The sequence below is a fragment of the Saccopteryx bilineata genome, chromosome 1 (genome assembly GCF_036850765.1).
Source record: "Saccopteryx bilineata isolate mSacBil1 chromosome 1, mSacBil1_pri_phased_curated, whole genome shotgun sequence".
Lineage (NCBI taxonomy): Eukaryota > Metazoa > Chordata > Mammalia > Chiroptera > Emballonuridae > Saccopteryx > Saccopteryx bilineata.
In genome coordinates this window covers 355,269,285-355,294,123 of record NC_089490.1, presented here as the reverse complement: position 1 = coordinate 355,294,123, position 24,839 = coordinate 355,269,285, and the positions used below count along the sequence as shown (strand labels likewise).

The 24,839-nt window shown below is 43.1% G+C and overlaps 1 protein-coding gene across 5 annotated transcripts in view; it reads left to right on the top strand.

Annotated features, from left to right (window-relative positions):
• DENND2B (DENN domain containing 2B) overlaps positions 1 to 24,839 on the top strand; it is a 180,070-nt gene that overhangs the window by 57,149 nt on the left and 98,082 nt on the right. The window contains exon 1 of one of the 5 annotated variants that reach the window (XM_066250900.1): positions 10,938 to 11,150. The exons of the other annotated variants lie outside the window; for them this stretch is intronic. The gene's annotated coding sequence lies outside the window, so the exon portion shown is untranslated. Of the gene's footprint in view, positions 1 to 10,937; positions 11,151 to 24,839 lie in introns of those variants that run through there. 5 annotated transcript variants of the gene reach the window in all.

Here is a 24,839-nt window from a genome sequence, read left to right as displayed (position 1 = left end):
CTTGGGCCTTCCAGAGCTCCTCACTGCAGGCTGATGGGACTGAGACACTAAAGAGCATATCTTCTTCCTTTCTTCTCTTGCTGTTGCCTAAGAGGCTTCTGATTTCCAGTGCTGGGCCTAAGAGAATTTCCCGAGGCAGCCAAGCAAAGGTACCATGTATGTGAGCCCTCAGGAGGCCAGGCAGCAGCCTGCAGAGCACTGGACTGGCCTCCTTTCTGTGTTCTGCGTTGACTGGAGAGGAGAGGATGTTTAGGGCTGGCTGGGGAAGGGGGAGGGGAAATCTGCTGGCAAATAATTGAGTTCTTTGAGTTAGAGGAACCATGGAAAGTGGAGAAGGGGCCAAGAGGGCATGAAAGAAAGAAAGAAAGAAAAAAGACCATCTGGCTTAGTCTGCAGGGATTTCTCTTTAAAGCCTGTGGGAAACTTGAATTAGTGAGTGCCTTCTTCTGGAGGTGGGGAGGGGGCATTTGTGCATCTCTTCTATGCTGGGGAGGAGACGCTGTGTACGTGTGTCTTAGTACGTGGGTGGGTGGGGGGAATGCTAGGTCTCTGTATCTGTCTTAGGGAACGTGCCACATAATATTGTCTGATTGAAAAAACCTGGGGTTTCTGTTTCTAGCCATAGTTCCTAGAAAACTCGTGTGTGTGTGTGTGTGTGTGTGTGTGTGTGTGTGTGTGTGTGTGTTTGGGGGAGTGGAAGATGTTAAATGAGTCTAGACTGTATTATTGAAGGATTTTTCCAAAGATCCCTTCTCTTTTTTATTTTATTTATTTTTTGGTCCTGATACACTGGTGTTGAGGGCTGTCCAAATTATCACAATATTCTTCTCATCTAAAAACTGCCTGAATGTTGATTGTACTTTTCCCTATAAAGGGTGAATTATATGCAATTAGGTTGTGAAGCCTTCTCAACCGAAGTTCTGACCTAAGGGTTTGTTGTGAAACCACCTTACTTTTCCAAAGATCCAGACTTCTGTTCTTTGTGACTCGTCATTGAGGGGGTTTGTATGTGAACTGGAGATTGGCCAATAGGAAGCAGCCATGTGGGTGAAGGGCTGTTTGGGGAAAACGAGGTTGTAGGACTCAAGATCCTACACAGTATGAACACTACTGGATGGAAACGAGAGAGGCCCTGGGAAGAGGATTGGAGAGAAGGTAATTAGTTCTCAGGGGCAGCAGGAGTGATAGATAGAAAGGGGGTACAGTGGGTAAACCCAGAAGGCCTTCACAATTGAGCAGAAGGCTGGCCTGCTCCCGTGGGACTCCAGGAGACACTGTTGTGTAGGTTCCTGTTAACAAGCAATGGGAGGCCTGGGGTAGGTGAAGTGGCTGGCATTGGGGTTGACATCATCTCTGGTGCTCACGTGCTTCCACCAGTTACTGAACACAGGGGATCTGGGCAGGATGTAGAAAGTATCAAGTGTTGGGATTTATCCCCGCGCATGTTATACTAGATGTTGTAGTTTCCTCTCCAGTGTGAGCCTCTTTCTGTGTGATTAAGAGAGAAGAAACGTAGACCTGCTGAAGTTTTGGGCTGGGGTGGTAGGGTTAATGACCATCTCATGCATTAGGCTGGGAAGAAGGAGGACGGTCCAACTCTGAGATGCTGATTTAAAGCACTGATGGCAGAGAGCCAACTACAGGACTGGAGATAGAAGGAGAGTGATGGTTCTCGGCCTGTGTCAAAGCTTCTCTGAGTGGCCTGACCTGTGGTGGTGCAGTGGTAAAGCATTGACCTGGAATGCTGAGGTTGCCGGTTCAAAACCCTGGGCTTACATGCAAAAGAATGAAACTGGACTACAGTCTCTCCCCCTGTACAAAAATTAACTCAAAATGGATCAAAGATCTAAACATAAGACCTGTAACAATTAAGTACATAGAAGAAGACATAGGTACTCAACTCATGGACCTGGGTTTTAAAGAGCATTTTATGAATTTGACTCCAATGGCAAGAGAAGTGAAGGCAAAAATTAATGAATGGGACTACATCAGACTAAGAAGTTTTTGCTCAGCAAGAGAAACTGATAACAAAATAAACAGAAAGCCAACTAAATGGGAAATGATTTTTTCAAACAACAGCTCAGATAAGGGCCTAATATCCAAAATATACAAAGAACTCATAAAACTCAACAACAAACAAACAAACAATCCAATAAAAAAATGGGAAGAGGATATGAATAGACACTTCTCCCAGGAAGAAATACAAATGGCCAACAGACATATGAAAAGATGCTCATCTTCTTTGGCTATTAGAGAAATGCAAATCAAAACGGCAATGAGATACCACCTCACACCTGTTCGATTAGCTGTTATTAGCAAGTCAGGTAATAGCAAATGTTGGAGAGGCTGTGGAGAAAAAGGAACCCTCATACACTGTTGGTGGGAATGTAAAGTAGTACAACCATTATGGAAGAAAGTATGGTGGTTCCTCAAAAAACTGAAAATAGAACTACCTTATGACCCAGCAATCCCTCTACTGGGTATATATCCCAAAAACTCAGAAACATTGATACGTAAAGACACATGCAGCCCCATGTTTATTACAGCATTGTTCACAGTGGCCAGGACATGGAAACAACCAAAAAGCCCATCAATAGATGACTGGATAAAGAAGATGTGGCACATATACACTATGGAATACTACTCAGCCATAAGAAATGATGACATCGGAACATTTACAGCAAAATGGTGGGATCTTGATAACATGATACGAAGCGAAATAAGTAAATCAGAAAAAAACAGGAACTGTATTATTCCATACATAGGTGGGACATAATAGTGAAACTAAGAGACATTGATAAGAGTGTGGTGGTTATGGGGGGGAGGGGGGAATGGGAGAGGGATAGGGGGTGAGGAGGGGCACAAAGAAAACAAGATAGAAGGTGACAGAGGACAATCTGACTTTGGGTGGTGGGTATGCAACATAATTGAACGACAAGATAACCTGGACTTGTTATCTTTGAATATATGTATCCTGATTTATTGATGTCACCCCATTAAAAAAAATAAAATTATTAAAAAAAACAAAAAAACAAAAAAAACCCTGGGCTTGCCCGGTCAAGGCACATATGGGAGTTGATGCTTCCTGTTCCTCCCCCCCTTTCCTTCTCTCTCTTCTTTCTCTCTCCTCTCTAAAAATGAATAAATTAAAAAATAAAAATCTAAAAAAAATTAAAAAAAAAGAAAGCTTCTCTGAGTGTCAAAAGTGGGGGTAGAGGGGGGCAGGGTAATAGGAAAAGGGAAATGGGAAAACTGGAAAGAAATCTATAAAGTCAGCTAGTTTAGAACTCTATCACTTTTGTTGAGGAACTGGATTTTGCTGTGCTCACTTGTGTGGGAGCACAGGCCCCCTTATGGAGTTCTGATAGCTGAGTTTCATAGATTGCTTTCACATGAATCAACCTGTGATGCGTTTGTTCAGCTAGATACTCGGTGAGTGTACGGAACTGCCTCGGAGCAGCTCTGATGGAACCATTGCGCTTCATATGAGTATTTCACATTCAGTGTAATGCAGTGATTAAGAGCTGGAGCTCAGGGGTCTTAGAAACCTACATTTAGAAACTGACATCACTGTTTACTAGTTGTGTGACCTTGTGACCTTGGGCAAGTTATTTAATCTCTCTGAGCCTCAGTTTTCTGTGAGGCAGCTGTGAAATGGATATAATAATAGCTCTTAGCTTGTTAGAGTTGTGGTGAGGATGAAATGAAATGATACTGTGAAGCTCTCAGCCCAGTGTCTGAGATGTGCACACAGGAAATGTGCAGTGCTTTCCGTTATTATGATCAACTTAGAGCAGTATTTTCAAGAGAGTAAGGCTGGCATCTCATAATTAGGTTGGGGTTACTATGGTGGGAAAGTCAAACCAGATTCTTCTGTTAGGCATTTCCACTTGGAATTTTCTTCATCTTTCTGTCCAGACCCCAGGAGAGTCTCTGGGGTGGTCCTTCTCAACCCAGCTTCACAGGCTCAGCTTTCCCCTCCGGTGGGTGCTCACCCTTCACAGTCAGGGGAGGCTAGAACTGCCTCTCACCAGCCCCTTTCCTGCAAGCCAGCCACACAGGGCTCCCGGGGTCCCCTTGACCAGTGCTGGAGGCCCTTCCCCGGCCGCAGTCAGTGCTCTGGACACGGATGCCGGGCACTCCTCTCCCACGAGCCCTGTGTGTCCTTCAAGACCCAGCTTAGAGCACAGGCTTTGCAGCCAGCCCTGGAGGCTCTTACTCTCTGTAGATCTCTGGAGAGTTTACTTCTGTAAATGTTAGTGTCTTCATCTGTGAATTGGGAGTATTGTTACCCAGCTTAAAGGTTTGTTATAAGGGTTAAGTAAGTTAATTCATATAAAATACTTAGTTTAGTTCCTGGCACAAATATGCTCTTAGTATATGTCAGCTGCTGCTGTTGTGAGGAGTGCTCCCGCCCGTGAATTTCTGTGCCGGCTACAGCAGTAGAAAGAGCCCTGGCTGGGAAGTCAACAGACCTGAGTGTTCGTCCTGCCTCTATCTATAACTTGCTGGGTCACCCTGGGGACGTGATGTGGCTTCTCTAGGATTCAATTTCCACTTCTAGTAAGTGGCAGGTTTGGATTGAGTGTTTCCATCAACATTCTGATTTATTTTTCCAACTGGATTCCCCGAAGTTCTATGAAATTAAGTATAATATTCTATACATTTAATTTCCCCAAATTGGCCAACATAGATAGTTTGTAGTTTAAAAATATTTGAGTAACTTTTTATTTTGACACCATCAGCCGGATTCTAGGAAGCATTTCTATTTGGTGCTCTTGACTCGGAGAGCTGGGAACTTATTCTCAGATGCAGAAGGCTTGGCTGCAACAACTTGCAAAGGGGCTCCAGCCCTTAGAATGGCAGTGGTCTGTGACTGACCCTCTCTGTCCTTTAGAGTTTCGAGTGAGGCAGTTGTGCTCAAAGACACACCCTTGTGTTAAGGTCATCCAACAAAAGAATAATGCTTAGAGCCTAGACTCTGGACTGTTGGGGTAAAAATTCTGGCTCTGCCACTTATGAACTGTACGAGTGACTTAGCCTGTCCTCTTCCCAGTTCCTCTCCTGTCAGCTTTCATAGGGTTGTGAGGCCTAAGTGTCAGGTACTTAGATAGTACCTTATATGATATCTAGTGCTGAATGAAACATGTGCAATTGTTATATTTATTGTTTCATTGTAAGCCAAGCAGTTTGTTTCTGAGTGGCTAGTCTGTGGGATTTGTTCTGCTGTGGGATGTGAGGCAGTATCCTCTTCCTTTATGTCTTGGGCAGATATCTCGTATGAGCAGAGCAGTAATTAAGTGTCCTGCAGTCAAACCTAGATCACAGCTCCTGTACCTTGCTGTGATAAAAATATATATACTTAAACTAGAGGAGGAATCTGGCTGCACCAGAGGAGCATGTCTGTTGAACGGTCCCTCTCTGATGAGTAATGTATGCTGTGTGGCACTGGGTGGGGACGTGGCAGAGCCCTGTATAGAAGAGCAAGACTGGAAGTGAGCTAAGGGAAGGTGTTATCTCAGACACAGAGGGAGCTGGGTATGAAGGGTGGGCAGGTGGCTGTGGCTAAGAAAGTCAGCGACATCATAGCTCCTGGCACGTTATCTTCCCAAGGAACAGGTTCACACCCCGGCCCCAGGTGAGATTTGCCCCAGCGGTGACCACTCAGCCCACTCTCGGAGCAGTGGGTGGAGAGGAGAGGTTCCAGTCCATTCCAAACAAGAATGAGTAGGCTGCAGAGCTTGGTGCATCTTATCTACAAGTGTAATTATAAAGAGATTTCCTTCTCCAACTGCAAGAAATAGGAACTTTTGCTGCCAAACTTAGCAGCGTGTTTTAAGTCCCTCAAATCTCCTTTGAGTGCTACCAAAGCTCTCAGCTTTGTTGTTATCTCTTGTTGAAATACGGCCTGGAAAGGTCATATCAACAGTGCCAATTTATGGGCCAGCTGAACCCAGGCAGGCCTGGGGCAGAGTGGGGAGTTCCTGGGAGTGGGTGCTTCACAAATTTTCCCTTTGAGTGAGGCTGTTTATAATTTAAGGTTCCTTTTGCTTTAAAAGATCAACCTCTGCAGATTAGGGTCAAACGTTGTATTTCTTCAGCTTTGCTTCTGTAGGCTCCAGGAGTCTTCCACAGGCAGGAGCTCAGACTCCACAGTAGCTCCCTGTACGATTAGGAGCAGCTCAACCTTGGTGGTGCTTACACTGTGCCTGACACTCCTTCTTGGAGGCAGCTTTTCCTGGAACAAAGTTGTGCCAGAATTCCCCCACCCTATTTAGTGAATTACCAATTTTTTTTTCTCCTTTTCCAAGTGAGTGAAGGGGAGATAGACAGATTCTCGCATTTGCCGCAACCGGGATCCACCTGGCAACCCCCATCTGGGGCCGATGGTCTGCCCATCTGGGGCCATACATGCAACTGAGGTATTTTTAGCGCCTGAGGCAGAGGCTCCATGGAGCCATCCTCAGTGCCCGGGACCGAAGCACTGGATCCAATCAAGCCACCATGGCTGCAGGGAGGGGAAAACAGAGAAAGAGAGAGAAAGAGAGATTGAAGGGGGGAGGGGAGAAGAAGCAGATGGGCTCTTCTCCTGTGTACCCTGACTGGAAATCGAACCCAGGACGTCGACATGCTGGGCCAGTGCTCTACCACTGAGCCAACCGGCCAGGTTTTTACCAATTTTTGACCTATTGAGTGTTCTGAAGCAGTGATTAGAAGAGGTGAAGACCAGATGGTATGCAAACCACACATGGGGCTTTGTGCTCAGCTATAAAGGTCGGACCCACGTGTATGTGTATTTGTCACTTAGGAAAAACGGATGCAAATAAGAAAGGTAATTAAAGAACCTGACTGGCCTGACAACTGTAAAGAAGTATGGTGCTTGAATGCAGAGGAATATACTTGGAACAGCTGAGATGAACTTGGCAATGGTAATGATCGTGGTTTATAGTTTGTGACTTGACTGACTCAGCTGCCATGTTCAGAGAATTGAGGCCTTTTTTTTTGGTAATTTTTCTGAAGTTGGAAACGGGGAGGCAGTCAGACTCTTGCATGCGCCCAACCAGGATCCACCTGGCATGCCCACCAGCCGGCGATGCTATGCCCATCTGGGGTGTTGCTCTGTTGCGTCCAGAGCCATTCTAGCGCCTGAGGCAGAGGTCATAGAGCCATCCTCAGCGCCCGGGCCAACTTTGCTCCAATGGAGCCTTGGCTGTGGGAGAGAAAGACAGAGACAGAGAGGAAGGAGAGGAGGAGGGGTGGAGAAGCAGATGGGCGCCTCTCCTGTGTGCCCTGGCCAGGAATCGAACCTGGGACTCCTGCACGCCAGGCCGATGCTCTACCACTGAGCCAAATGGCCAGGGCCGAGAATTGAGGCTTTGAATCTAGAAAAGGATGATAGCACCAAAGTTTATTTTCTAAAAATTTTTTTATTAATTTTAGAGAGAGATAAACATTGATTTGTTGTTTCACTTATTTGCACATTTATTGGTTGATTCTTGTATGTGCTTTGACTGCAACCTTGGTATATCGATTGGGATGACTCTCCCTACTGAGCTACCCTGTCCTCTCTGGGTCCTGCCTCTCTGAGTTTATCATCTCTGCTGCTCAGGATTGAGTTACTGCTCACCTGTCTGGGAGAGCCAGCTGTGAGGGTGCTGGTGGTGAGAGGGGCGGTGGGTTTTGTTGGCTCTGAGTAAAGTGCCCAAAGGGAAGTGGCAGGGATCAAGTTAAAAAGACAACATTGAGTAACAACCAGAATTATTGTTTTATTTAAATCTCATTCAATGAAAATAAAACAGCTTTTTTTTTTTCCTTTCAACCTCAAAATGCACATCTGTTTGGTAAACCCACATGGGTTTCAAAACCAGTGATATTCAGACTTCTTTTTACCTGAAAAACACCCAGGGTCAGATGTCTACATAGCTTTGCTGGGAGAAGTTGAGTCCTGGGAAGCTGTAGACACTGAAGGGGAAACCGTGGAATGATACGTATTTTGCCACAATAAGAAAAATCTGTGAGGCAAAGAACGCCGTGGGGCCTGCCACGGACACCCTCCCAGCCCCTGAGAGAGGTAACATTTTGTCAGGGGGAGAGTTGGGGTACTTTAACTTTCTCTGTTCCCCAGGGATTTATTTTTCCTCAGCCTTTTTTCTTTTTCTGAATTTTATAATACATTCTTTCCCTGAGATCCCATTTTCTGCTGCCACCAGTTAGTTGGAGAAATAAGGGGGGTGGGGGCTATCCAATTCTGCCTCTCTCATTTAGAAACTGAATTTATTTATTCATGGACACCTATCTTTTGAGTGTCCATTTTGTTCTAGGCACTGTTGTAAATGCTGGGACTGTAGAGATAACTGAGACAGCAGGGCCATTGTAGCATGGAGCTTAAAGTATAGTGGGGAGCAGTTTGTAAACAAGTAAACAAGTCAGTAATAAATGAGATAAAGATTGTGGATGTGAGCTAGGGAGGAAATGGTGACGTGACAGAGAGCCACAGGAACTTGAAAACTGTTCTCAAAAGAAGAGCTAGAGATGGCCTCTCTGAGAATATGACATTTGAGCTGCAAGTTCAAGGACAAGAAGGACCCATGACTATATAGCTTTGGGGGAGGTACACTCCTGGAAGAGGAAACAGCAAAGCCCTTAAAGTGGGAACAGGAGCTTGGCATATTGGAAGAACAGAAAGTCATCGTCATTAGAATACAGGGAGCTCCTGGGTGTAGGGTATGAGATGCTGGTAGAGGATAGTTCAGGCAGAGCCTTTGGCCATGGTTGGCTGAGAGGAGCATCGAATTTGATTGTCTGAGAAGACTCAAGAAAAAAACATGGGCAAATAGAAAGGATCTGGAATGGGGATAGGCACACAGCCAATCAGTAAGGGAAGTTGAATAAATATTCAGTTCTGCTGTTTCTTGGGATCAAGCAAATATATGTTTTTAAAATTTTTGTAGATTTGAAGTTAGTGGTGTGTCGTGAGTAGAATGCTTACTTTATTCTAGGCGGTGTGTTACACTAGGCATTTTCACTTGCATCACTTTAGTGAAGTCTCACACCAGTCTGTGAGTGAATTTGTTGATGTTCTGATGCCTACAGAGGAGACACTCATCTAAGTCTTAAGTCTGTGCAACCCCAAAGGATGTGCTGTTTGCACACCTCCACTCTGATGTCTGCCTAAGGTAGTTAAGGACCATTTTTTCCTGCCATGTTCTCCTTTCTCTCTTTTGGAAGCTGGGGTGGCTTTTGGATATTTGTGGAGTTGCATGAGTTTTTTTCAGCTTTCTCTGAAAGGAGTACCTGGTTAAATATTGGGAATGCCAGCCCGTATCAAACACAGGAGGACTGCTGTGTGCAGCAGGACCTGAAACCAGTTAGCCGGAATCACTTCTCTTTAGCTGGGCAGAAAGAGTGATGATTGTTCTTGTTAATACTCCATAAGTTGTTAGATATCTTAGATTATAATTCTTCCTATTTAGGTAAGAAGATGGAATTTGTTTTTTGGAAAATTTTTCTGTCAGTAAACCACCATTTATAAATAAACTCTGATTTCCAGCTTTACAGGCCTCTTTTAGAGTTTCCAAGTTTGTTGGAAATGTTTGAGGAAAGAAATGTATCAGGCCACACACAACTTTTCACTGGCTGGGAATGGAACGTCGACTAATTTCCATTGGTGGATACTTCTTTTTCAATGGGCTGATCCTGTTTGAATTCTATAAATTAAGAGTTAGGATTCCAAAATAAAAACGCATAGGTTGTTTATAAATGCTCATTCCTTGGTGTTCCTGAAATCTGTGTCCCGCCCAGTCAGCCTGTTTGGGTGAATAGTTTGTGACAGGGATAGCAGAGTGAGATTGAATTTTAGATTTCGCACAGATTCCTGACACACAGAATTTCTTTTGTAAGTCGTAGGTTATCCTTTCCCTTCTTCCCTATGCCTGTCTGTTTTAGTACCTACTTTGCTACTAGAGGGAAAGATACGTGGTTAGGAAAGATTCCTTAGTGTTTTTTTTAGCACTGATTCACTTAGCGGGCTATAGATGGTCACCCGCCATGAGTGGGGACACACAGGTGAGTTAGGGGCTGAGGCTGAAGTGACTGGTCAAGGTCAGATCTTGAAGGGCTTAAAGGTTCTAGGAATTGGGGGATGGTTGTTCTTCTGAAAGCAGAAAAGGAACACAGTTGAATTTGGTTGGTAGAAAAAACTTATGTGACCATGCAGAAGATAGAATTGGAGTGGGAGGAAACTTGTTTATCTTATTGGGGTAACTAAGAGTTGTTATTCCAGTCCCTTAAACTTAAGGGAAGTCTGGTGGTCTGAAGTTCAGGTTATGGAGCTCTCTGGAGCCGGCCAGTGGCAGTTTGCAGACTTGAATGTGCTCCAAACTCACCTAGAGAGCTTGTTTCCAATTCAGTAGTTCTGAAACGGGGCCTGAGAACTTGCATTTTAACAAGCTTCGAAAAGCGCCTACTGCTGTTACAGGTTGGGAACTGCCACTTAAGAGGCTTGCTCAGGTTCAAATGAGGGTGTGAGGGCCAGATACTAATTGGTATGCCTTCTTTCATTAACCTAGAGTTTCATGTCTATACTGTACTTGAGCATTTCTAGGGTGGCCTACCTTGTAACCTCAACAGAACTGCCCCCAAGTCACAGTGACTCTCATGATACCCATATCACTTCTGGATGAGGCTTCCAACTGTGTGCTTATCTCTAAACAGCTGCTTGACTGATTTTTAAAACATGCCCATCTGGACACTTGATTCTGTTATGCCAGGATAAGCCCCCTTCGCGCCCTCCCCCTTTCCTTCAGCACAACCTTCTGGTTGGCAGACATATTCTGGGACAGCAGGCAGGCTCAGCATAGTGTGTTCTGTTGATTAGCCAGGTTTACACAAGACATGCCTGGGAGATTATCTCTTTAGCTCCGGAGTTCAATTTCAAGGGCAAAGTCCAGTGCTGGCAACTGACAGGCTGAGGACACCTGGAAGAGAGGATTTTGCTGGGCTTTCACTGATCCAGGCCTCAGTGCCTCTTCCCATGGAGGCAGGTTTTCTGCTAGTCTGCTGCCCAGCAGGGAATCTGGGGATGCTTCTCCTGGAGCAGCATGGCTCCAGGCACTGCGCCTTGCTGTTGACTTCAGGACCTGTGGCTTCAGGTGACACACTTGAGTTAGTAAATATAAGCTGACTTTCTTAACATTGGCATTTCTTGAGTCCTTGTCTGTGCTTGCTTCTCTCCTTGGGGAAAGAGGATCTTCATTTCTCCTCTGGGTCTGTAATGTTTGGATTTTCCCTAAGGCTCTCTAGCCTCTTCTTCAGCATCCCTGGTTAGTTCAGCACAATTGTAGAATTCTGTTTTGGTGAGGGAAGGGATAGGAAAGGTTACCTGCCCTAGCACTCACTGCCCAATCTTTTTTCATATCCCTGCACACACGGAAAGGGATCATTTTAGTAAGGCAGAGGCTACTGGTCGGACTGAGCCCCAGTGCTGACCCAGGGCTGGAAGCAGTCACTGTCTGCACAGCTGTAACCCATTCTTGGCATAGTGGTTGGGAACTCCGATCCAGTCCAATGTTCCTCAGCATTTAGAGGTGAGAAAACTGAGTGCCCAAGGTGGCAAAGCCAGGACCAAGGCTCAGGTCTTTTCACATCTGCTGATTCAGGGCCTTGCTGTTTGCATAATGCACAAACTGTAATGTGTTAACAATTTCAGATTAGCCAGCACTCAGGAAACGGTCTGGGGTAAATTTTTATTTTAGATTCTTTTCTTTTCTTCTTTCTTTCTTTCTTTCTTTCTTTCTTTCTTTCTTTCTTTCTTTCTTTTGTTTTAATAACAAAAAGCAATACATTTGTTTTAAAAATGTTTACAAAATGGAAAAATATTGTCAGAATACAAGCCTCTCCTATAAACCCATGCCCCAGAATTGTAGTCATTGTTAAGAATTGTGGAACAATAGATAATTTATTTTCTACACTGATTATATATATATATTTTTTTTTGAAGAAAAGAAGATTATCCTCTGATGAAAAAATGAAAAATAAAAGTGTTGATGAGGATGTGAAGAAATTAGAACCCTCATACATTGCCAGTGGAAATGTAGATGGTGCAGCTGTTGTGGAACCAAATTTTTTTGGTTTCTCAAAAAGCTAAAACTTGCCATATGGTTCAGCAATTCCACTTATCTAGGTGTAAACCCAGAATAATTGAAAACAGGGGCTCAGATACTTGTATGCCAATGTTCATAGCAGAATTATTCTCAGTAGCCAAAAGGTAGAAACAAGCCACGTGTTCATTTACAGATGAACGAATAAACAAAACGTGGTCTATACCGGGATTATGCAGCCGTAAAAAGGGGTGAAGTTCTCACATGTGCTACAATGTGGATGAACCCGGAAATGATCGTGTTACGTGAAATAAGCCAGACACAAAAGGACAAATATTGTGTGATTCTGCTTATTTGAAATACCTATAATAGCCAAATTCATAGAGACAGAAAGTAGATTAGAGGTTACTAGGAGTTTAGGGAGAGAGAAGAATGGGGACTTATTGAGCAACGGTCATAGAGTTTCTGTTTTGGGATGATGAAAAGGTTTTGAAAATAGTGGTGATGATTGCACAACATTGTGAATGCCACTGAATTATAAACATAAAAGTGCTTAAAATGGCAAACTTTTTGTGTATTTTACCACTTTAAAAATGGTTCTATTCTCCTGAAAAGTTTTCACTTAGTAGTTTACCTAGGCTACTTTTCCGTGTCAGCACATTATTTTTAAGGGCAGCATTGTGTTTCTTCAGGTGGATGTATCATATTTTAATTAAGCTTTATTGATAGACATTTGAGTTGTTTCCAATTTTTTTTTTTTATTTTAGAAACAATACTACAATAAACAGCAGTATACAGCTGGCTTTGCCCTTGTATGACCTTAGGCAGAATTCCTAGAAGGGAAGATTTGCTGATCAAAGGGTGTTAGGCTCATTTAAAATGTTAATAAATATTGCTAGACTGCTTTCCAAAGAAGTTGCATCAATTTACTTATTATCAACAGTATATAAAGGTGCCTCTTTTCACCACACCCTTGGCGATGTGGGTGCCATTCATCTTTGCCAATCTGATAGATGAGAAAGGATTTATTATTGTTTAATGTAACAGGATTTCTTTAATTATTACTAAAACTGAATACCCTTCACGCTCACTGGAAGTTGTGCTTATTTTTATGTGAATTTTCTGTTCAAATATTTTGTTCTTTTTTTTTTTTTTTTTTTTTTTTGTATTTTTCTGAAGTTGGAAATGGGGAAACAGTCAGACAAGACTCCTGCATGCGCCTGACCGGGATCCACCCGGCATGCCCACCAGGGGGCGATGCTATGCCCATCCGGGGCTTCGCTCTGCTGCAACCAGAGCCATTCTAGCGCCTGAGGCAGAGGCCATGGAGCCATCCCCAGTGCCCAGGCAAACTTTGCTCCAATGGAGCCTTGGCTGTGGGAGGGGAGGAGAGAGACAGAGAGGAAGGAGAGGGGGAGGGGTGGAGAAGCAGATGGGTGCTTCTCCTGTGTGCCCTGGCCTGGAATCAAACCCAGGACTCCTGCACGCCAGGCTGACGCTCTACCACTGAGCTAACCGGCCAGGGCCTTTGTTCATTTTTTCTGTTATTTTTTTTCTCATAGGGTTTATAAGGACTTTTGTGTAGATATTACATTAGCATTGTCTGCCTTATGGTTCATTGATATTTTTACCTCCAGTTTGTTTCTTTTTAATTTTTTACTTTGTTTATGCTAATTGTTCCCTTTTCACATGTTTTAAACTTTTATGTAGGCAAATATAGGATATTGAAAATCATGGCTCCCTCAACCCCCATGTCATAATTTGAAAATTTTTCTTCACTCATCAGAATTATAAAAATACTTCCATGTTTTTATGGTTTCAGTTTTTCCATTTAAACTATAAGTTTGTACTTGATAAAAACCCCAAAGAAACTTTTTCCTATTAATCTGCTCTTTACACAAAATTTGTAAAGTCCACTTTAGTGCTTTCAGTGAATGAGGCTATCTATATTCAAACTCTAGTTATACTTCTTACTTAGTATGTACCGTAACCATTTGTAGAGGAACATTTCTGACTCAGTTTACCAGAAAAGCCTTTAGTGAGAGAGGCGGATCGAGAAATTGCGCCCACATCTCTGTCCCCATCCTGTTTCTTTTTTGCTTGCTTGCTTGCTGTCAATATTATACAGTACAGCCAGATTCCTTTTCTTAATATTTAGGGAGCATTGCATCAATCCTCTTCTGAAAAATTTCACTTTGACACACTAGACCTGGATATTGTGACATCAAAGCCTCTCTTTCAGATTATACAAGGTTTGACGCAGTGGGAGCAGGGAGGCATTTGTGTGTTAAAGATGCATGGTTTGGTGCGGAGGAGAGTCGAGACCACCGTCTGATGGGGTGGGTAGTAAGGCCCAGGAAGGTGGGATTCTGGGGAAGGGAAGAAGTGGGAAGAAATTTATTAATCTGTTTAGAAGATAGATCAAGGAAGAAGTTTGAAGTGAGAGAAGGAAGAGAAATAATATTTATTGAAGCTTATGTCCCAGATATTGAACTAGTAGGTCCCCCTAATAGTATTTAAAAAGTCAGCTTTTAATGCTGGGTCAACCGAGGGTTGCTGCTCCTAAGGATTGTGAACCCGAAAGAGAAAGCATTATTCAAGGGTCAGATTAAGTCAAGTCCTGGAACCCAAAGTTAGGGTTTGAGAGGCTGAGGCAAGTAGCATTGACCCGACATTCTTCCTGTCCCTGTCAGCTCCGAGTTTAAACCAAAATGGTTTTTTAAAAGCAGATATAGGCTAAATAAGGAAACAGAAGGAGAAACTCCTTCAGATCAGCAAGCATTCATTAGGCCCCTTATAGAACCAGCTGTAGACAGAAATATAATTGCTGCCCTGAAGAATTAATAGTGTAGTGGACAAGACATATAAAGGGTGAGTATTTTGTAGTGTGTGATTTATGCCTCTGTATAGGCGGTCTGGGAGAACAGGATTAATTCAGTCGCTGGTGGGAAGAGTGGAAAAGAGGAGGTTTCACACAGGACACGGTGCTGGTTCAGATTTTGAAAGAGGAATAGATTTTTTTTTAAAGTTGGACCTTTCGACGACTATGAATAGTTATTTAAAAATTGTTTTATTCAGTGATTTTAGGCTGGGGAGGGGGAGAGGTTGAGAGAGAGAGAAAAAGAGAGAGACCGATCTGTTCCTGTCTGTGGCCTGGCCTGACCGGGGATTGAACTGGCAGCCTCTATGGTTAGGGATGACACTAACTGACAGCTGTCCAACTAGGGCATGAATAGTTACTTTCCAAGTGGACAAGGCAAGGAGGGGCACTCCGGGTAGAGGGATCAGCATGTGCAAAGACAGGAGTGCAGCAGGTGGGCAGAGTTAGGCGCACTCAGCCCGTTTGTCGCTGTGCTGTATGCAGCAGTGCAGTGAGCAGTGTTGAGATGAGACTGCAGAGGCCGGTGTCAGGGCTGTGGTGACCGCTGTTCTGCATACCACACCATCCGTACACATGGTGGAAGCTTAAACAACAATAAGTGTATTATTATTTCTCATGGTTTGGGGCGTCTTGCTCTTGCTTGGAGTCTTCTCATGTAGCTTTAGTCAGGGCTGGGGCTGGGGCTGGACTCAGCCGAAGTCTGAACTGGGAAAAGAAGGTGGGGGGTGGGGGTGGGGGCTCAGCTCTATCGCTTTCTCTCCACCCCATCCCCATCATTACTCCCTGTGGTCCCTCCAGCCTGGTGGCCCCAGGGGTAGTTAGATTTCTTACCAGGTGGCTCAGAACCTGAAAGCCAGTGTGCCTTTGAGAGCCTGGCAGAGGGGGCATTGCCTTGATCTAACCTCATCTTGGAAGTCAAGAGCCTTCTGTTCCTTGAGGTAGTTACAGGGGTTGTCTGGTTCAAGGAGAAAAACATCAACTTATTTTGAAATTACCACATTTGTACAGAGAAACTTGAATTTGATGCCACTGGGCTGTTTTCCCCAGATTTAATTCATTGCTTACCATCTTCACAAATCACCATGGCCTCTTACTACCTGAACTGTTATTTACATGATGTTTAAATCAGCTTACTTTCACTCTTAAATTTACTTTAAAAGGAAATGTTAGGCCCTGGCCGGTTGGCTCAGTGGTAGAGCGTCGGCCTAGCGTGCGGAGGACCCGGGTTCGATTCCCGGCCAGGGCACACAGGAGAAGCGCCCATTTGCTTCTCCACCCCTCCGCCGCGCTTTCCCTCTCTGTCTCTCTCTTCCCCTCCCGCAGCCAAGGCTCCATCGGAGCAAAGATGGCCCGGGCGCTGGGGATGGCTCTGTGGCCTCTGCCCCAGGCGCTAGAGTGGCTCTGGTCGCAACATGGCGACGCCCAGGATGGGCAGAGCATCGCCCCCTGGTGGGGAGAGCGCCGCCCCATGGTGGGCGTGCCGGGTGGATCCCGGTCGGGCGCATGCGGGAGTCTGTCTGACTGTCTTTCCCTGTTTCCAGCTTCAGAAAAATGAAAAAAAAAAAAAAAAAAAAAAAAAAGGAAACGTTATCACGCTTTCTTAAAGTGCAAAATCAATATGATTTACTATACACAGAAAATAACTTTTAAAGTAATTATAATGAAAACAAAAAAGCATTTTAAAATTTTAGCTACCTATGAAAGTCTTCTGTCTCTTAAGAGATTATCCAGTATTAAAGACAGCAGCAAATGTAGACTTTCTGCATAATCTAGTGAGAAGTAAAAAATGAATGACTCAGTCACCTTGTGACTTCATGCCATTGAATGCTGTGTGACATGATGTCGAGTGCCTGTCATGCAGTCCCTTCTCACATTTTGGGAAGCACTGCTGTGGGCACAGGAGCGGCTAGAAGGATTTGAGCCCTGGTGTTACCTGATTTAATCTGCAAGGTTACTCTGGCTAAAGTATAGAGAGCAGATCTGAAGAAAGTAAAAGTAGAAACAGGAAGATGGGTTTTAAGTTGATTGCAGTGAGTCAAGCTGTCGATACTAAAATCTGAGGGAAGAGTGGCAGGGGAACGGAGGAGGTGAACATGAAACCTTAAGGAAGTGAAATTTGTAGGGCTTGACGACAGATTGAACCAGAGTAAGGAGAACGACACGTCTGGGACAACCTGTAGAAACTGGGGTGACTTTGTGGAAAAAGTACAGGAGGGGAAAGTGTTTGTTAGGGGTGAAGTGGGAAATGATGGATTCGGTTTTAGGCATTCCTTTTTTCTTAAAATTTTCAACGTAAATTTATTTGCCATGTAGATTGATTGTTTCTTTGGAATATTGAATATTGTTTAGCTTCTTCCTCTTTTGTATTTTCTGTAAACTACAAATTAGATATAGGCTTGATTAGATTTAGATATAAAAGTTTTAAGGGGAAAAAAAGCCCTTTCTGATGCAGCAGATCAGAGGCACATAATGTCTGGTTTTCCCACTATCATTGATGCTAAGTTTGGTCACTACTTAAGGTAGGGCCAGCCAAATTTCTTTATTGTTAAATTATAGTTTTCATTTTATAACTAGCAGATCATCTGTGGGTGACCTTTGGCACTCTCCCCATTAATCTTTCACTTAAGTGGTTTCATTTTTTTTTAAACTACTATGGAAGATGGCAAACATACACAAAATTATACAGAATAGAAGATGAACACCCATATATCCATCATCCAGCCTCAGCTGTTTCAACACATGGACTAGCTTGTTTCATCTTCATCCTTGTCCATACCCCTTTTTGTCCACTGCATTTTTGGAAGCAAAAAAAAAAAAAAAATTATACCATTTTATCCATAAATACTTCAGGAATGTATCTCCAAAAGGTCTTCAGACATGTTTTAGATGTGTTGATTTCTGATCAGCAATTTTTAGCTGCTTTCACTGGGAATGGAGTAGACTGATGATTGAGCTGCTCCAGAATGTGGGCTTTACACGTAGGTCTAGGTGAAGGAGAAAGGGGCTAGGGATTTGGGGGGGGTGTTGGATCATGGATCCTTGCCTGGAAGGACAGATAGGTGGTGGCTGATGTAAACTAGGAAAGAGAGACTTGAGCAAGGTCAAAGAGCAGCTGTTGGGTAGTAAAAAGGTCAAGAGCTAGGAAGGGAAACTGTGGTCAGGGGGTAGGGTTTTTTAGGACAAGATTGAGATACGTAGTCTCAGGCAATGACAGCGCAGAGTTTGTTCATAGGTATGGGTGACTAAAGTAACATTGAAGTCAGGGTGTCAGTCGTGAGACAAGAGTTTTGAATGAATCCCTCCATGTAGGTATTAGAGTTGCCAGGACGAAGAGAGAGCTGTCAGGGAGAGCCTGATGTATGTTAGGAGGAGATGGTGTGGTGTGTGCACCTGTGAGGAGTGAAGATGTGGGTGGTTGCTGTATAGCAGAGCTGCAGCACTGGTGGGAGCAGGCAAGGTGAGGAAAACACCGAGCACTTTCAACAGCTTTTAAGCCTGTTGTGTTTGAGTAGACATTGCTGCGCACTGGTTGGGGTGGGAAGAAACTAATGGGGAAGCTGATTAATACAGGACAGGAAAAGAATTGTGATATGCGGGTGGGGTTGAAGCAGGAGCCCTCTAGAGGAGACACACTTGATCACCTAAGTAGTGCCAATGTTAGGGGAATTGGCAAGTGAGTCCCTGCTTGCTTTTTTTAAAAATTGAGTTTAGAGAGAGGAAGGGTATCTCCCTCCCTCCTTCCCTTCCTCCCTCCCTTCCTCTTTTTTCCCTCTCTCCCAGCTCTCTCCTGGGTCATTGTCATCAAACCTATAGGAAAGAAACATATTGTAGGTTTCAAAGTTCTGAAGAACTTTGAGCTAAAGACGTGGATTTGTGGAGGAGCCAGAAGTGAAAACTTAAAATGAAAATCCCTCCTCCTGTGACATCTCTCTAATAATACTTCTAGGATGATTATCACCGAAGGAGAAGAGGTTAAAGGGGAGTTGGGAGAAAAGAAGGCCAACCTGGCTTAACACCAGCATCTCCTTGATTCTAAAGCAAAACAAGCCGTGCCCAGTAGAGTCTGGAAGTGGGATGATTTCTCACTATCTTGCCAAACATTTATGTTAAAGGGAGTGACTGACCCATAGACTTACATGGTTTTATGAGGTTTAATGTTGAGAGAAAAGTGTTTCTGTGAGGCTGTGTTTGGAGTGCATTTCCTGCTGACTTTGCTGGTGTGTGTGTGCATGTAAGCAGAAATGTCAGCTCTCATGGACACAGACGACAGTTTGGTGATTGCTGGGGGGAGGAGGTGTAGGAAGATGGGCGGGATAAATGGTGATGGATGGAGACTCGACTAGGGGGTGAACACACAACACAGTGTACAGATGATGTGTTATAGAATTGTGCACTTGAAACCTGTATGATTTTGTTAACCAGCATCATCCCTATAAATTCAACAAAAAAGGGAAAAAAATGTCAGCTCTGCTTTTTATGCATCTCTTCCTGGAGGATAATGATAGTAATTTATACATGAATAATAACTTACAACATATAAAATATTTTTACATACATTATTTCATAGGTTTTATATTCTATCCTTTCAGACGAGGAACTGAGGTGGCTGGCTACAGAAGACATAATAAAGACAGCATCTTTCTGTACTTAGTAGCAGTAGGAAGTTCAAAGTCTGACATAGTTTGGATTCTGGCTTCTCCTTTTACTAGCTGTATGACCTTTGGTTTTAGTTTTCTTATTTGGTAAAATAGAATTGCTAGCATTTACCTCATATGATAGTTTTAGAGTATTAAATGAATTAACATAATTAACACCTGGGAACAATGCTTGGCACACAGTAGTAACTGGCAAAGAGAGGCCGTAATCATGTTAATAACATAGAAACAGATCATCAACACCAAAGACAAGAAGAGCATGCGAGTGTCCTGATCTGGTTAATTAAGGTGGCTTCTATGAATGGCCTTGGACTTTGTGTTCCTTGGTAGTCGTGGAAACCGACCTTCTGATGCCTTACCTTTAGGCAGAAGAAAACATACTATTTTCTCAAGGCTGACAAATTTTGTTTGTCAGTTTTATATTTTAATGAGATTTCTTATATGTATATCTTTGTTGGATATGTTGAATTATATAGTAGATAATAATCTACCACTTTTTAATCAAGAGTTATATATTTTTTTTTCTTGTTTTTACAACCAGGACATTTCTTTACTATATTTTACAGCAAATGCTCATGAGATTTAGATTTCCTGTAGCTCTCTTGTGGTGACTACGAATAAAGTACAAATGTATTACATGAAATTGCAACTCAGTGAAAACCACCCTGTAAGGAGCTGAGCTAATGGTGTGTCTATATAACTTTCTAGTGTCCTGATAGAAAAATAGAGCTGAAAATACCCGGGAGCATGTAGAGTCATCACACCCCTTAGATGGATTTATTTATTTATATTTAGAAATTAAATTAAATGGGGTGACATTGGTCCACAAGAACACATAGGTTTCAGGTGAACATCTCTATAGCATTTGAACTGTTCATTGCATTGTGTGCCCATCACCCAAAATCACATCTTTGTCGGCCACCGTATTTTTGTCCCTCTTTACTCCCCTCCTCCCAACACCCCATCTGATAACCACTTCACTTTTGTCTATTTCCATGAGTCTCCGTTTTACATTCTACTTATGTGTGAAATCATATAGTTCTTAGTTTTTTCTGGTTTAGTTATTTCACTTAGCATAATATACTCCAGGTCCATTCATGTTGTTGTAAACGAGGATATATCATCATTTCTTATGGCTGAGTAGTATTCCATCTTTATCCAATCCCCTATAGATGATCTTCTTTAAATATCACTTTTTTTTTAGTTGGGAGTTTGTAAGAGTTGTACAGCAGTCAATTCTGAAATCCTGAGTTCTATGTGCTCTACTCCATAATCTGTATTTCCAGCTAAGGGCAGATCCACAGGCTTTGGAAAACCAATGGAAGGACTAACTTTCTAGGAGAAAGTCAGAGCCCTGTAACTTGTGTTCTTGCCTGTATTAAGATTAAAATATTATGGACTGGCCTGGCCTGTGATGGTGCAGTGGATAGAGCATCGAGCTGGAATACTGAAGTTGCTGGTTCGAAACCCTGGGCTTGGCCGGTCAAGTCACATACTTCAAGCAAGCAATGAATAGCTAAAGTGAAGCAACTATGAGGTGATGCTTCTTGCTCCCTCCACTCCTCTCCCTGTAAAATCAATAAATAAAATCTTTAAAACTAATTTCAGATTTTGTTTAATTGTTAAAATAGTCCTGGGAAGGAAGGAGACTGACCAAGTGTTTCATTCCCTTTGAAGTACCAGACATTGGACTTTTCGTTCGCTTACAGATGGGAGGCTGACTTAGTGTGGAGAGATCCGGTGAACAAGTCCCATGTACTCCTCCCCACTCTTCTATCTCTTGGGTCATAAATGCCAAGCCGGGATTGCGCTTTGCTTTATCTGGGTGACTGCTTCTGATCTGGAAATGACCATCATCGTGTCTAGATAATACCAGTCCTGGGAAAATGCTGAATGGCGCTATATCACAAGCAAATCATGGGATTATAGTGACCCAGAGGGAGAGCCTATTTGGGAGCTGGTGACTTTTCCAGAAGATGAGAAACATCCATAGGACAGGGAGGTAATGCAGAAGTGTCCCTTGCTCTCTGTCATCCTTGCTTGTCAGAGGCAGGTAGAATGAGGGGAATTTGAGCCACTTACCTTTTCCTCTTTGTAGTAGTGATCTTAGAAAACAGGAAAAGCTGCCATGAGCACAATTAACAGTTAATGTAAAGAAAAACTTATAGTGGTTTTTCACTGACACAGGACAAATTCAGGCTCTGGGGCCTGGGATGATGCTGACTGCTTGTGGAAATGCAGGTAGCTCTCCTTGGGCAAGAATCCCAGTCTGAAGGTACAAAGAGTGGCTTACTTTCAGTAGATGCCCATGGAATCTCAGATGGTGTACTTTCCTATGATCTCTTAACAACTGTCAGCCCTCTGGGGCTTGTGTAATAGGGGGTACCATGCCCAGAAGGGAGATAACACATTTGTATCGATTTGTATATGCCGTACAGCCAGTGCTTTCTGGGTTGGTTTCAGGTTTTAGATGTTTCACAGTTTTGCCTGTATGCAAGGCTTGCATGTGATATACCACCTTGCTCTGCCAGCCCTCTTTTCTCACTTTCCCTAACCTTTATTTTACTAATTCTAGAGAAATAGAATTGCTGGTTGTGTAGCCGAGACCAAGGCCACCATGAGACCATTTCTTTTGTTGCCTCAGTCACCTTCTTCATCACAGATACTTAAGTTGTGACTGGCATTTCCTTAGGGTTTCTGAAAGTTTATGAGGGGTGAGGGGGAGGGGACAGTCTGGCCTGAAAAGCTAACTCCCTTGGAGGCTGTTCTTGTGATGGGCTTTACCCCAGGAAGTTTAACCGAGTCTGCTTCCTGTTCCTGAAGCTACAAAAAGGAACTGTTCTCCAGGGTAGGTTCAGAATGTGAAATGGAGTATGAATTGTTATTAATGTTTTGTGTGGATTTTAGGAACTGTGTAGTTCTGACTCATACTCTGTCCTTCAGTTGGGGATACCTGTCCCCAGCTGACCTCCCCCCTCTCTCTGGCTGCCTTCGTGTTGTTCCTGAAGATTCTCACCCCAGGTGAAAACCTCCCTGCCCTGCTCGCTCTCTCATTTTTGTAGAGCTATTGTTACTTTTCTGTCTACAATATCTCTTTTTCGCTAACTTCTTGCATTATTCCAGGTGAAAGCCTTCTGCTGTTGGCAGACCAGCTCGCCCTTATTTCCCATTTCTATTCTTTTGTGCAAAATTAACTTTTTTGACTTTTCTTTAAAAAAATTTTTTTTTTAAAAATTTTTATTTAGACAATTAATTTTAACAGGGTGACATTGATCAATTAGAGTACATAGATTCAGAGAAAACATCTCCAGATGATTTTGACATTTGATTATATTGTATACTCATCACTCAAAGTCAAATTGTCCTCCATCACCTTTTATTTGGCTTTCTTTGTGCCCCTCCCCTCCCCCACCACCTTCCTCCCCTCCCTTCCCCTCCCCTGGTAACTACTGAACTCTTATCTATGTTCATGAGTCTCAATTTTGTGTCCCACCTGTGTATGGAATTATACAATTCTTAGTTTTTTTCTGATTTACTTATTTCACTCAGTATAATGTTATCAAGGTCCATCCATGTTGTCATAAATGATCCTATGTAATTATTTCTTATGGCTGAGTAGTATTCCATAGTATATATGTATCACATCTTCTTTATCCAATCCTCTATTGAAGGGCTTTTTGGTTGTTTCCATGTCTTGGCCACTGTGAACAATGCTGTGATGAACATGGGGGTGCCTGTGTTTTTATGTACCAATGTTTTTGAGTTATGGGGGTATATTCCCAGTAGAGATAATGCTGGGTCATATGGTAGTTCTATTCTTAATTTTTTGAGGAACCACCATACTTTCTTCCATAAAGGAGGTACTACTTTACATTCCCACCAACAGTGAATGAAGGTTCCTTTTTCTCTACAGCCTCTCCAACACTTGTTGTTATTACCTGTCTTGTTGATAATAGCTAATCTAACAGGTGTGAGGTGGTATCTCATTGTAGTTTTGATTTGCGTTTCTCTAATAGTTAGTGAAGATGAGCATCTTTTCATATATCTATTGGCCATTTGTATTTCTTCCTGGGAGAAGTGTCTATTCTTTGTATATTTTGTATATTAAGCTTTTATCTGAGCTGTTGTTTGAAAATATCATCTCCCATTTAGTTGGCCTGACTGGGAATTGAACCCGGGACATCCATACACTGAGCTGATGCTCTCTACACTGAGACAATTGGCCAGGGCCAAAAAATATTTTTAATATGAGATAGAACTAAAGCTTTCCCCAATCCTTTTCTTCCTGCAGTTGATCTGGTGTATTACCATGTTTATCTTATTCTTTTATATACATGTAATTCCATAACGAATGTATAGTACTATGTATTTCAAAATTTCATACATGTGACACCATTCCTGCATGCAGCCTTTTGCAGTTTGAATTGTTTGACTCAATGTCGTTTTTGAAAAGTAAGCATGTGTAAAACCATTCAATTTAATTGGCCTATGTTGCACCATTATATGATAGTGAGAGATGGTTAAAGTATTTCTGCTTTTTGTGTATTAAAAACAATGCTGTGATGAACATCCTTGTGCAAGGACATGCAGGAGTTTATGTACATTAGATACGTATAGCGGGGTGCATGTCCACTGTTTTTCTTCGTTATACCAGGTTGCTCTCTATAATGCTATACCAGCAGTGCATACGGGTTTTCCTTTCCCCCAATTTTTGCTAACACTTAAGTGACTTCACATTTCTCAGTATTTTCCAATCTGATGAATATGAAATAATATCTCATTGCTTTGATTTGCATTTTTCTGATTTACCAGAAACCTTGAGCATGATTTCACCTGTGATTGAATATTTGGGATTCCTTTTCTTTGAATTGTCTGTTTATTCTTTTACCTGTTTTTCAGGGGTTTTTTTTGTTTTTTTCTTTTCTTTTCCATTTTTCCGAAGCTGGAAACGGGGAGAGACAGTCAGACTCCCGCATGCGCCCGACCGGGATCCACCCGGCATGCCCACCAGGGGCGACGCTCTGCCCACCAGGGGGCGCGCTCCGCCCATCCTGGGCGTCGCCATGTTGCGACCAGAGCCACTCCAGCGCCCGAGGCAGAGGCCACAGAGCCATCCCCAGCGCCCGGGCCATCCTCGCTCCAATGGAGCCCCGGCTGCGGGAGGGGAAGAGAGAGACAGAGAGGAAAGTGCGGCGGAGGGGTGGA